The 15,154-nt window shown below is 42.9% G+C and overlaps 1 non-coding gene across 1 annotated transcript; it reads right to left on the reverse strand.

Moving 5' to 3' along the window:
- Positions 1-14,793: 14,793 nt before the first annotated feature.
- trnah-gug (transfer RNA histidin (anticodon GUG)) lies at positions 14,794-14,865 on the reverse strand. The gene has a single exon. It is a non-coding gene; the product is annotated as a tRNA-His (tRNA).
- Positions 14,866-15,154: the final 289 nt, after the last annotated feature.

The raw sequence follows: 15,154 nt of genomic DNA on the forward strand, positions 1-15,154 counted from the left end.
AGCTCTCCTCTGATCCCATGCGACTCCACCTTCTGCACCAGTCTGCCATGGGGGCCCTTGTCAAAACTTTTTTTTTAATGAAGTCCATGTAGACAACATCCATTGCCCTACTCTCATCCATCATCTTTGTCATTTCCTCGAAAGACTTGATCAAGTTCGTGGGACACGACCTCCCCTTCACAAAACCATGTTGCCTCTCACTAATATGTCCACTTATTTCTAAGTGGGAATAAATCCTGTCTCGAAGAATCCTCTACAAGTATTTCCCTACAACTGACGTAAGGCTCACGGGCCTGGAATTACCTGGATTATTCTTGCTACAGCTCTTAAACAAAGGAACAACATTGGCTATTTTCCAATCCTCTGGAACCTCCCCTGTAGCCAGTGAGGACACAACAATTTATCTCAAAGCCCCAATAATTTCTTCCCTTTCTTCTCTTGCTATTCTGGGATATATCCCATGGGGCCCTAGGGACTTTTCTACTTTAATGTTTCTCAACAGCCCCAATACCTCATCTTTTTGATCTCAACATGATTCAAACTATCTACACATCCTTTCCCAGACTCATCATCCATCACGTCCTTCTCTTGGTGAAAACTGATGCAAAGTACTCGTTTAATATCTAGCCCATATCCTCTGGTGCCACGCATAGATTCCCTCCTGTGTCCTTGAGTGGGCCAACTCTCTCCCTGGCACTTTATGTATGTATAAAAAGACTTGTGATTTCCCATAATCTTGCTGGCCAATGTTTTTTTTCATGACCCCGTTTAGCCCTTCTGACTCCCTGCTTGAGTTTTGTTCTACGTTTCTTGTATTTCACACTTGCTTCGTGTTTTCTCAGCCTTCTATCTCAGGCAAATGTTTCCTTTTTCGCTTTAACTAGGCTCACAGTAACTTTCCTTATCTTAGGTTCTCAAAGCTTGCCATACTTATCTTTCATCCTTACAGGAACGTGCGGACCCTGAGTCCCTACCAACGTACACTTGAAAGCCTCCCACATGCTAGATGCTGATTTGCCATCAAACATTTGCCCTCAGTCTACATTCTTCAGTTCCTGCCTAATATTCTCGTAATTAGTCTTCCCCCAATTTAGCACCTTAACTTGGGGACCACAATTACCTTTATCCATCAGTACCTTAAAGCTAACTGAATTGTGACCACTGTTCCTGAACTGCTCCCCTGCTGAAACATCGAATACCTGGCTGGACTCTTTCCCCAGCACCAGGTCCAATATGGCCCCTTTTCTAGTTTGAATATTTACATACTGATTCAGGGAGCCTTCGTGGATGTTCCTTACAAATTCTGCCTCATCTACGCTCCTAGCACTGAGTGAGTCCCGGGCAAAGTCTCCCACCACAACAACCGTGTTACTTTAACTCTTTGCCAAAATCTGCCTACATAACTGTTCTTCGATCTCCTGCTGACAGTTGAGTGGCCTAAAGGGAACCCCCACCATTGTGACTACACCTTTTCTGTTCCTGAGCTCAACACATATTGCCTCGCATTATGAACCCCTGAGATGTCCTCCCGGAATACAGCTGTGATATTCTCCTTAACCAGTAGTGTAACTCCCCCACCCATTTTACAACCCCCTCTATCTCACCTGAAACACCTGTATCCTGAAATATTAATCTGCCAATCCTGCCCTGCCTACAACCAAGTCTCTGTAATGGCAACAACATCAAAATTCCTAATACTAATCGAAGCTCTAAGTTAATTTGTCTTACCTGTTACACTTCTTGCTTTGAAATAAATGCACTTCAGTCCACCACACCACCGCTGATTAGAAATCCCACCCTGCCTGTTGTTTCTCTGAATCTTACTGGCCTACTGTCTGGACCCCCCACAGCTAATTCACCTTTGCTTGGTTCCCATCCAAATCAACATCTCTCCATCAGATTACATGTTATCTGATAAACTAAAAATAAAATAATTACATGAGACCCAATTTTGCCAAGTATACTCATCATTAAATACTGACTGTTATATGACTACTACATGCTATATTTTTGCTGACAATTGACCTAATGTTGTATTCCAACTTGTTTCAAGAGTTCTCTTCTCGAACCTAAGAACATAACAATTCAGAGCTGAAGTAGCCAATTCACCGCCACGAGCCTACATTCGCATGCAATATGTTCATTGATGATCTGATTTGGATCTCAACTCCAAATCGCTGCTGATTCTCCAAAACTCTTCGAAGACCGAGAACAAAGAGCAAAAAAAATGACAGCAGTGGAACAGGCACTTCAGTCACACAAGTCTACACGACCATGATGCCCGACTGATCTAAAACGTCCGAGCCCTCTGGGGACCATATCTCCTTATTTCCATCCTAGTTATGTGTTTGTCAAGATACCTTGAAAAGTCACAATCTTATCAGCACCCACTATCTCCCCAGCAGTGAGTTCCACCCTCTGAGTAAAAAAAAAATGCTTCACACATCTCCTTTACCACTTTGCCCTTCGCATTTTCAATTTATTCCCCTGTGTAATTCAGCTTCACCCTGGGAAAACGCTTCTGACTATCCATAAGAAAATTTTCTTTCTTCCCTTTAAATGTACTCAATGTAGCGGCTTCCACTGCACGCTGGGGTAGAGAATTCCACAAATTCGCGATCAGTTGGGGAAAGGACCTTCTCCTCATCTCTGCTTTCAATCTGGCACCACTCCTCCGTAAAATATGATCCCTCATTCTAGATTTTCCCACCAGAGAATGCATCTTCCATACCTCTAACCTATTAACTTACATTATCGTTTCATGCACCAAAATAAGCATATCTTCCTGAATTCTACTGTGTGTATAAGCATGGATTGCTCATTACTTCTTCACTAACCAAGCTCCTCATTTATAGAATTAATGTAATGACACACATCTGAACTAACTCCAATGAAACCACGTCCTTCCTTAACTAAGGTGACAAAAATTCTACAGGTTAAGAACATAAGAAATAGGAGCAGGAGTAGGCCATCTGGCCCTTCGAGCCTGCCCCGCCATTCAATAATATCATGGCTGATCTGTTGTGGCTCAGTTCCACTTTCCGGCCCTCTCCCCATAACCCTTAATCCCCTCTCTTATCAAAAACCCATCAACCCGCTTCTTGAAAATATTTAGCGAGGCAGCCTCCACCACCTCAACGGGCAGAGAATTCCATAGATTCACCACCCTTTGAGTGAAGACGTTCCTCCTCAACTCCGTTCTAAACCGCCCCCCCCCCTTTATCTTGAGGCTGTGCCCCCTAGTCCTACTGTCTTTTTTGAGCGGGAAGAGTCTCTCCACCTCTATCCTATCCATCCCATTCATCATCTTATACGTCTCAATGAGATCTCCCCTCATTCTTCTAAACTCTAACGAGTACAAGCCTAGTTTATTCAGCCTCTCCTCACAGCTCAACCCCCTCAACTCCGGTATCAGCCTAGTAAACCTCCTCTGCACGCCCTCCAAGGCCAAAATATCTTTGCGCAGGTGCGGCGCCCAAAACTGCACACAGTACTCCAGCTGCGGCCTCACCAATGCCCTATACAGCTGCAGCAAGACCTCCCTACTTTTATATTCAATCCCCCTCGCTATGAAGGCCAGCATCCCATTCGCCTTCCTGATCACCTGCTGCACCTGCAAGCTGGGTTTTTGCGACTCATGCACAAGGACCCCAAGGTCCCTCTGCACCGTCGCCTGCTGCAGTTTTTCGCCCCGTAAGTAATAGTCCTTCCTACCATTCTTCCTACCAAAGGGGACCACCTCACACTTGCCAACATTAAATTCCATTTGCCATTTCCTGGCCCATTCGCCCAGCCTATCTAGATCTTTCTGCAGACTCTCCACACTGTCTGCACAATTTGCCGTTCCCCCAATCTTGGTGTCATCCGCAAATTTCGACACCCTACACTCGGTTCCCTCCTCCAGATCATCCATATAAGTGGTAAAAAGCTGAGGCCCCAGCACCGACCCCTGGGGCACTCCACTAGTCACCATCCGCCAATCCGAATAGCACCCGTTGACCCCCACTCTCTGCCTCCTATTTGACAACCAATCCTCTATCCACGCTAACACCCTACCCCCAACTCCAAGTCCCCTGAATGCACTACAGTGCATTCTCATTGCAAGTGTGTATATTTACGATAACGCATTTCTACTTATGTATTCCTTTCGTAGAAAATGTCAACAATCGATTTCCTTTCCTCATAATTTGCTGTGTTTGCTTGTTAATTTTCTTCAAATCATGCACGAGATACCGCTGCATCAAATCACCAGATGTTTCCTTCGATATACTGTGTGGAAGAAAATACAATTCCCTCTTCATTGCAAAATTGGGAAGTTTGTACACCGAGTGTTTCTGGAATTATTAGACTCAAAGCAGCAGCTCTGTTTCTCTGTTCACAAATATTCGAAGAATTGCATCGTTGTTGCAACACTTTCTACTTGTGCGTCAGTTCTTCATACCTGCACTACGATGTTTCCAGGAAAATTTTGTGATCGCCATTGCACGTAGGCGTTTCCAGAATTATGGCTATGAGCCCAAAGAACGAGATGTTTCTCCACAGTCATTTCAACACAGAGATCGTTGCATGATTTTCTTCGAGCAAATTTGATCAATTCGGACCGATGAGGAAAATAATGAGATGAACAGAGCGAAGAGTTTAATGTGTTGTTGAGAATCGAGTGGATCAGAAAAATAATATATTCTGGAAGTGAATCAAAGCTGGTGAATACCAATTGAATGTTTGCACTGTTCGCAGTTTCCCTGGCAACGCGCCATATGCCAAGCGGCTTAATTTCCTTTCTTGTTCTTTTTTTCCACACACAAGAGGCTTCCTTATATTTTCACACGCACACTTAAATATTTTTTGTCCAGAAATGACATATTGCTTCTGAAGCATTTGTCGCATGACGCTAAACCTCTTCTAAATCTCTCATTTTCTGAACATAAATGTAAGTGCTAAACATCACACATTTTGCAAATATATCCAAATATTCACTCAGCAGTATGATAAACGCAACATTACACTCGTGGTGGATATCTGGCGCGTCCATAAATTTGGCTGTAAGGATTAACAAATGTCAAGATGTGTTCATCCTGTAATTTAAAAGCACAGATCTCGGTCAATGTGAATGGGCCCCAAGTAACCCCAGAAACAGGGATGGTAGCAAACAATCTCCACGTTGCTTGTGAAACTGTGAGGTGACACAATGTCATAGGAAATTAGGAATGGAATGGACGGAGCGAAGTAAAGATGTGTTGTGCTTCCAAAATGGGGGAATCATGGAAAAGACATGCGTTCGAATTGAGGAGCACCAGAGGCACGTCAGGGCCTTAGACATGGAAGGATTATATATGTGTTTGAGTGCCTAGCCATGAAAATATGTCTCCTCTCCCAGATGATTCTCCTCTCCCACTTATTTATTCGCGTACTGTTTGAGCATGTCTCGCAGGGTGCGAAAGTGTGGATGATGGAATGACACAGGAAAGTAGCATGGAATGGAAGCAGCGAAGTAAAGTAATTTACTACCGATAAGAGGGCAAATGTGGGGGTCAAGATTTACTTTTGCATTCCGGAGCATCAGAAACATATCTGGGAGCATTGTATGTGTGACTGCTTGAACGATTTGCCGTAAAAAGAATGACTTACCCTTGGGAAGTAGTTCTTCTTTTCGTCGCTTGAGCATGAGCAGCAGAGTAACAAATGTTTAAAACAACACCTGCCATAACTCGGATTCGAACCGAGGTTGGTGCGGCCATAACGCAGAGTATGTAAGAGAAATCTGTACTGTGTAAGAGAAATCTGATATGTAAGAGAAATCTGTACTGAATATTATACCTGAGCTGGGTATGGAATTCGGAATCATAGCTATTAGTGAAATGTTTTCTTAAAGTAGATTTAGATGGGTAATGGGATAAGTATGTAACCTAATGTAATCAAGCATAGCTGACCTAATGTAATCAAGTATAGTTGATGTGATCAAAACAGGAGACCCAAAGAAGTAGTACAGCAGTTACTTATTAACGAATGCAAACAGTAGTCACTTGGGAGAACAATGAACACTGCCCAGTGGTTCAACTTAATATTTAATTGTAATAAAAAAGAGAGAATAAAGTGAGCATGTTTTTCTTCACATTCGGCCTAAGTCAGCTAAACCACGATTACTGTATAAACAGAATAGTTTGGATAAGGGCAGAGACTGGAACTACCATGGTTTCAAGGACAAAGAGATGTATTAATGAGGGACCAATCTCAAGCAGGGTAGATAAAGGGCTAGCCCAGAAATAATGATGGCTAAAACAAGGAAATCTAAGGGTAAGATAAGAGTTCTGAGATATGGAGCTGTAATGTGCATAAAAAGACTGTAAGCAGAATGATTCATTGGAGTGTTCCGGACATCCCGGCTTTATTCTCTTGTGCTGGAAAATAAAGTCTACTGCTTGGAGGATTACAACTCAGACTCTCTGTTTCAATCGGGTTAAATAAGTTGTCGTCTTGGGGAACCACGACAAGTACTAACCACTATACAATTACGGCGCCTCAAAGAACTTGGTACATTGCTGAGTGCCTGAGAAATCATATACTTCAAAACAGCCTTGCAACATAATGACAGTGCTTTGCATCGCGGCCGGCTTATCGCAGACAAGTCGTTTTTTTTTTCCTTTCAAACAGTTGACTTCTTTCTCACAAGAGATTTCCTTATATTTTCACACATTCACTTTATTGTATCTTTTTTTCAAGAACTGTACCATGAGACATGTTCATTCTGACAACTTTTTTCGCGTGACGTGAAACCTTTTCTAAATCGCTCATTTGTTATCACTAGAATTATTTTCGTCATTTCGTGAACTCGCTGATTTCAACAGGCAAGTTCAGTTTGCAGCACAATCGATCTTGCACGCATTTCTGTAGCCAATCATTCATGAACTCCAACTTCTGAATGCTAAACACATATTTTACAAATATATCCTAAATATTCACTCAGCAGTACAATAAACGCAGCATTATCACGGTGGTGCAAACCTAAAAGTAAAATCGAGTGCTACTGAAAACACTAGACTCGAAGCAACAGCTTCGTTTGTATGCCCACAGATGTTCGGAGCTCTCACTGCCTGTTTCCAGCAATGTTTTATGATCGGCATCGCATGTAGTGGGTTCCAGAATTATGACTATGAGCCCAAAGAACGGCCGGTTTCAAGCCATACGTTTACCCAAGCCTGCAACTGAAACACAACACTCTCGAAACAAAGAAAAGCAGAAAATGCTGAGAAATAGCAGCAGGTTTACCATTGTCTGTGGAGATAGAACAGAGCTCAACCTCTGGAGCCCGTATCATACTTCGTTAGCTCCGTGCATCATTGTGTCAGCGCCGTCAATAAGCACCTTTCTGCTCAGTACCATGTGTCCTAAATCGCATTTCTGTTCGCAAACATCAAGCACAATTAGCAAAGAGGGGTCCTTTTGTTTTCTGCTTGGCAGGAAGTAACCAGTCGTGGAAGATCGGGACTGGCTCTGGGGCCTCAGCATGTAGTAACTGGTACCAATGTCTTTGACGTGTTTAACTCTTGTTTCAATAACTCAGTTGTTCACTTGACATTACCATAGTGCAAAATTAAGCCGATGTTGGAGATCTGAAATGAAAACCGACAGCACCTGGAAAGTTAGGCCGAAACGTAAGCTCGGCATCGATCTCCAAAAATGATGCCACGTGTGTAACTTTGTTGCAGGACTTTCCACCTTCTAGTCAGTTAGCATTGACTGTGTCAATTGTTCCCGGTAAAATTTCGTACTCAGCATCGCATCGAGGTGCTTCCAAAATTTTGGCTTCCTGGAATTGGAAGTATCGAATTGTTTATCTTCCAAGTTTCAAAGCACAGATCTACATCGTGCGAAATGTCTCTGTGCAGCTCCAGAAATAGAGATCAACAAATTCCATGCTGTTTGTCGGAGTGTCAGATTATGCAATGCGAAGGGAAAGCAATGATACAATCGAATAAGCGATGTTAAGGAGATTAATGATAGCAAAAGTGATGGGTGGATCCCGGAGAAGAAGTGCGTCAGAAATCCATATTATTAGAGACATATGTATGGAGGGAAGATTTGTGTGACTGGTGGAACAATTTACCGACGAAGTAATTATTGTGCTCTTCGAATTAATTCTTCTCTGCGATGTTCAAGCATGAGCCGCAGGGATTCAAATAGTTTGAATAAATCAGGTCGAGAATTGGGTTCGAACGGAGGCTGTTGCGGCCACACCAAAAATCTCTAACCACTATATGATCATGGTGCTACAAACGGTTCTGTACAACGTCGGATTCCCGAAAAGCAATTTACCTGCTCACAGTCCTGCAAATCATCGGCAGCGCAATCCATCTCTACCGGGTTATCGAAGGGAAATAGTTATTACTTTCAAACAATTGGCTGCTGATTTAAGAAAACCCTCTACTGACCCTTTCGAATGGAAGGTCCTTGAATGATTCACTTCCATCAAATTTGATTACTTCCGAACCATGAGGAAAACAATGCGATTATCTGGGCGAAGTGATTTATGTGTTACCGGGAATCGAGAGGATCAGACCACTGCCGTGATCTTCTGGAAGGAAGGTGAATCAAAGTTGGTGACTTATCAGCTGTATGTTTCCAGTGTGTGCAGTTTCCCTGGAAACGTGCCATATGGCTAACTGGTTCATTTCTGTTCCTGATTTTTGCCTCTGACTCAAGAGATTTCCTGACATTTTAATACACCCATTTGAGTGTTTTTTTTCCAAAAACTGTATCATGAGACATCTTCATACTGAATGGGTTTTCGCATGACGAATGCCCTTTTAAACCTTTCATTTTCTGACACTAGAATTATTTTTGCCATTCAGTTAACTGGTAGAATTCACAGGCAAGATGAGCTGGGAGCACAATCGGTCTCCCTTGCCTTTCTTGGTTGCAGCCAATCGTTCATAAACCCCAACACCTGAATGCTAAACAGCACATATTTTACAAACTTATCCCAAATTTTCACTCCGCAGCACAATAAATACAGCATGGTCCCACTGGTGAAAACCTGAAATGAAAACCGAGTGTTTCTGGAATTATTAGACCCGAAACAACAGCTCTGTTTGTCTGTCCACAAATGTACGAATAATTGCAACTTTGTGGCGACACTTTCTACTTGTACGTCAGTTCTCCTTACCTGCATTACGATGTTTCCAGGAAAATTTTGTGATCGCCATCGCATGTAGGCGTTTCCAGAATTATGGCTGTGAGGCCAAAGAACGAGATGTTTCTCCCCTGTCTTTTCAACGCAGAAGGTGCGAAAGGTTCCGTGTAATCCCAAAAACAGAGATTGCAGCAAAAGACACTCCACGGTGTCAGTGGAAGTGTAGAACGATGAAAGTCACAAAAAAAAGTGAGGATAACAATGGGAAGAAAATGAAATCAAGTGTATTATTGAACGTGAGAACGGGAATGTCTGCCACAAGAGGCGCCGTTGAAGTCTTGAGCATCAGAGATATGCAAGGGCGCAGAATGTGTAATGATTATATGTGGAGTCCCACGGTGGTACAATAGTTAGCACAGTTGCCAGGAATCCAGATTCGCATCCTGGCTTGGGTTACAGTCTGTGAGTTGCCCGCACTTTCTCCAAAGTTTCCTCCAACAAGTCCGACATACGTGCTGGTGCGTTGAACTGGTCCTGCAAAATCATCCCCCAGTGCACCCCAACAGGTACAAGATGTGGCGCCTTCATTACTTTCGCGGTAACTTCATTGCGATGTTATGTAACCATCTTGTGGCACGAATAAATAAATTTTATATGACGGATTGCGCGTTTTGCCTTCAAGAAATGATTCTTTCGCACATGATTCTCCCCTGTGAACCAAACCCGCTCTGCGTTTTATGAGCATGAGCCATGGGAGTGAAATTTTAAAAATACCTACTGTCGCGACTTGAACTCGAATCAAGGTTACTGCCACCACAACGCAGAATACTAAACCACCAAGCATAGCATCCTGCATTCCACAATTGGTCGGGTATACACATATGTCCAACCAGTTGCCCAGAGGAATAATTTCAGCTTTCAATTCATTGACCGCTGAGCGGAAATCAGTCTCATTAATGGCCCGTTCGGATGGAAACTCCGTTTTGAACTCTCCACGCATCCTTCCAGAATTATTCCTTCAACATATTCTATTGTTGGTGCATGTGACACATCGCAGAGTTCTGCGTCTGAATTAACATTGCAAATGAGTTTATTATAATAATAATGAATAAATATGCGAAAGAAACAAAACGTCGAAGTGTTAGTCCCACGCTCTCTTGTGTGGTAACCTAAGAAACATCGTGGAACTGACATCTTTATTTTTATTAGGGAAGATGAATTCTTACTTGTTCTGCTGGGGTAGTGAATGCATGGATGGCTCCCCACCTCACGTCATACGTTCATCCAGGCCGGCAATTGAACCACGGCACTCTGAAATATAACAAAAAAAATCAAAAAATGCAGGGAAACAGTTTCAGGTCTGTCACTTTCTGTGCAGGTAGAATAGCTCAAAGTTTCGGATCCGGATGAACTTTCGTCAACTCTGTGCGTCATTCTGCTGGTTCCCGCCATTAAGCACCTATCATAAGTACCGATATACTCTGAAGCATCTGTGTATTGTCTAACATAACAAGCGGTCTCGCAACACCAGGTGAAAGTCCAACAGGTTTATTTGATAGCACAAGCCACTAGCTTTCAGGGTCAGATGAGTGGGAGTTCTGTTCACAAGCATGGCGTAGAAACACACTTTATATGCTCCATTTGTGAACCGAACTCCAACTCACCTAATGAAGGGACAGTGCTCCGAAAGTTAGTGGCGTGCTCTTCCAAATAATTTTTTTGGATTTCAACCTGGTGTTATGAGACTTCTTACTGCGTTTACCCAAACACAACGCCGGCATCTCCACATCTTGTCTAACATAAAGCAGAGTTAGCATTGATGTGTTTTTTTTTGCTTTCCAGCAAGTGACCTGAGTGTACCATAGTGATTAGGCCTGAGGTTGAAACATGTAGTAATTGACATCAATGTCTTTGACGGGTACAATAGTTGTTTAAATAACTCAGCTCATAACTTAGCATTACAGTAGCGCAAAATTATGCAAATGTTGGAAATCTGAAATGAAAACAAAAACTTTCTGGAAACACCAAACTCGAAACGTCAGCTCGGTTTCGCTCTCCACTGATGTTGCCAGATCTGTAACGTTGACTGCCCTTATATCAGTTAGCATTGCCTGCATTGCTGGTTCCCTGTAAAATGCTGTCATCACCATCAAATCCAGGTGCTTCCAGAATGTTGATTCTCTGGAACCAGAAAAATCGAGTTCATTCTCTTCCAATGGTTTACAAGAATAGACCTACATCGTGCGAAACCTGACTGTGCAACCCCAGAAACAGAGACGGTAGCCAACAAAGTCCACATAGTTATCCGAGTGTGAAATTACGCAATGCCAATGAAAAACGATGGTACAATGGAAGAAGCGAAGACAAGAGGATTCCTGATATTAAAGATTCTGGGAAATGGAAAGGTGTCACCCCGTAGAAGATGTGCGTCTGAACTTCGGACCATTAGAGACATGTATGGAAGGATTATTGTTTTGTGACTGATGGGGCATTTTACCGTCAAAACAAGTATTGTGCACTACGAATGAAGACTTCCTTACGCTGCTGAAGTCAAATATTTTAAATAACTTTGGCTGAGACTCGAAATTGCTCCGAATTTGCTGCAGCCACAACGGAGAATGCTAAGCATATACGATCACAGCACAACAGACGGCTCGGTACCTTATCTGACCTAGGAAAAGTTTGCGTGCGCTCAGCCCTTTAACTAAAGGACAGGCTCCTCAACCGTTTGACGAAGGTATCACAGACGAATGGCTCCACCTTTAAATTCAATGACGACAGACTGAAAGCCTGAATCAATTATGGCCCGTTCGGAGAATTTTGTAAATTTTCCACAAATTCTTGCAGAGTTGTTCAATTCTTCCATATGTTTTGATGTTTATGCATGTTAACCATGAGTTTTTTTTGTCCTTTGTTCGTCGACCTCAGAGCATGGAATTGAGAGAAAGGATAAATGCACTTCACAATCATTTGTCTTGGTGGCGCAAACAACTTTGCCTTTCACGTATCCGTAAGTTAATTATGCGGCTATTCAAAGGCCGTGGGTCGGCGTCGGATTCTACCCCACCCCCCTCCCTCCCCCCGCCCCCCTCCCCTCTCCCCGGCCCCCCGTCCCGCCAAAGAAAAGAAAAAAAAACATTGTCCTATGGTTCTTCTTTCATTTGCACATATAAAAGATTCCATATCCTTTCCGGAGATTTCTCTCACACAACAGCTTTCCTTCCATGTTCTCACAACCACATTAATGTTTTTCTTTCGCAAAACAGCGTCATGCGCCATTTTTGTTCTGAGAGCATTTTGCATGGTACAAAACCTCTTCAAAGTCCCTCATTTTTCGGCACTATCTTTTTTTCATTTGCCGGTCTTGCAGCCCACTCACACATTTCAACAGCTAAGATGAGTCTGGAGCACATTCAATGTGATTCACCTCTCCAAGTACCAGGCAATCACTCATCAACACCAGCTGCCAACTCCTGAGTGCTAACCGCCACCTACTTTGAAAGGTTCACTTAACCTGAAGATAATCGTACCGACGTCCGGATGGTGGAAACCTGAAAAGGCAGACAGAAAATTTCTGAAAACATTACACTCTTTACATCAGCTTGGTTCCTCTCTTCACAGATGTTCCCAAAGCTGTAGCGTTTTTTTTTCCGGCACGTTCCACTTCTACCGCAGTGAATATTACCCGAATAACGACGTTCCCAGACAAATGATATGTTCGCCATCGCGCATGAAGGCGCTTCCAGAATTTTGGCTACATGGGCACACACATATCGAGGTGTTTCCCATCCATTCATTTCAAAACGCAGATTTTGATCGGTGTGAGTGGAACCAAGGAACCCCAGGAAAGGAGATGGGAGCCAGCAAACTCCACGGTGTTTGTGAAAGTGTGACAGGAAAGTAAGAAGGGAATGAAAGGAGCTCTCAGGGAATGAAAGGGAGAGATGATGCAATGTGACAGCACGGTAGGATGGAAAGCAAGGAGTGAAATGAAGGATATTAATGATTTTGAGAGTGCAAATATCTGGGTGAAAAAGTGCATTTGAATTCCGGGGCATCAGAATTACATCTAGGAGCATTACATATGTGAGAGTTTGAACGGTTCGCCGTAAAAGTATCCCTTTATAATTACTTTTCTTTTCCGCCTTATACGCAGCGGAGTGACAAATATTTAAAATCGACACTGCTGTGATCCGGGTTCGAACCGAGATTGCTTCACTCTCAGTGCAGAAAACGAACAGCTACACAAATTGCTGAAAGCAACGCAACCGTGCAGTAGAAGAGATGTGCGTCCATGCGGCCCTGCAATACAGACAGCACTTTGCATTTCGGCCAGGTTATCGAAGAGAAATACTTTTTACTTTCAGAAATGTGGCTGCTGACTAAAAAAGGAGCCTCAGTAATGACCCTTTCGTTGTTGCATGATTTGTTTCGAGCAAATTTGATCAGTTCCGACCGATCAGGAAAATAATGCGGTGAATTAAACGAAGGGTTTAATGTGTTGTTGGGAATCAAGTGGATCAGACAAGCATATGTTCTGGAAGTGAATCAAAGCTGGTGAATTACCAATTAAATGTTTGCAGTGTTCACACTTTCCCTCACAACGCGTCACATGCCGAGAGGTTTAATTTCCTTTCTTGATTTTTTGTTTTCCTCACACAACAGGCTTCCTTATATTTTCACACACTAAAATATATATTTTGTCCAAAAACGACATATTTGTTCTGAAGCCTTTTTCGCATGACGCTAAACCTCTTCTAAATCTCTAATTTTCTGAAATTAAATTTATTTTGTCACTCGGTTGACTCCTAGATTTCAACAGACAAAATCAGATTGCAGCACAGTCGGCTTCCTTACTTTTATTGGTTGCAGTTAGTCAATCACGAAGCTCAGCTGCTAAGTGCTTATCACCACATATTTCGCAAACATACCGAAATGTTCACTCAGCAGTACCTTAAACGCAGCATTATCGTTGAGGTGGAAACCTGGCAGAAATTTGGTTGTAAGGACTCAAAACTATCAAGATATCTTCATCCAGTAATATCAAAGCACAGATCAAGGTCGATGTGAAGGAGCCCCGAGTAACCCCAGAAACAGGGATGGTAGCAAACAATCTCCACGTTTGCTTGTGAAACTGTGAGATGATACAATGTCACAGGAAATTAGGAATGGAACGGACGGAGCTAATGAAGATATTTGGTGCTTCCGAAATGGGGGAATCATGAAGAAGACGTGCGTTTGAATTGTAAAGCACAAGAGGCATGTACGGGCATTAGACATGAAAGGATTATGTATGTGTCTGAGTGTCCAGCCATGAAAATATGTCTCCTCCCCTAAATGATTTCCCTCTCCCACTTCTTCGCTGTGCTGTTTGAGCATGTCTCGCAGGGAGTGAAAGGGTGAGATGATGCAATGACACAGGAAAATAGGGTGGAACAGAAGGAGCGTAGTAATGGAATTTAATGACTGTGAGAGGGAAATGTGTGAGTCAAGATTCACTGTTTTCTTTTTGAATTCCGGATCATCAGAAACATATCTGGGAGTATTCTATGTGCGACTGCTTGCACGATTTGCCGTTAAAGAAAATGACCTGACTTTGGCAAGTAATTCTTCTTTTCGTCGCTTGAGCATGAGCAGCAGTGTCAAATATTTAAAACAACGCCTGTCGTGACTCGGATTCGAACCGAGGTCGCTGCGGCCACAACGCAGAGTACTAACCACTACACAATCACGGCGCTAGGTCGGGCTTAATACCATACTGCGTGCCCGAGATCTCATATACTTCAAAACAGATCTGCAACGGAACGACAGCGCTTTGCATCTCGGCCGGCTTATCGCAGAGAAAGAGGTTTTCCTTTCAAACAGTTTGATTTTTCTCTCACATACAAGAGGTTTCCTTACAGTTTCACACATTTACTTTTTTTTATTTTTTAAGGAACTGTACCATAAGACATCTTCATTCTGAAGGTTTTCTTTCGCATGACGTGAAACCTTTTTCTAAATCGCCCATTTGCTGTCACTAAA

Source organism: Carcharhinus amblyrhynchos, chromosome 9 (assembly GCF_965287045.1).
Source record: "Carcharhinus amblyrhynchos chromosome 9, sCarAmb.v2.hapA, whole genome shotgun sequence".
NCBI classification, from domain to species: domain Eukaryota; kingdom Metazoa; phylum Chordata; class Chondrichthyes; order Carcharhiniformes; family Carcharhinidae; genus Carcharhinus; species Carcharhinus amblyrhynchos.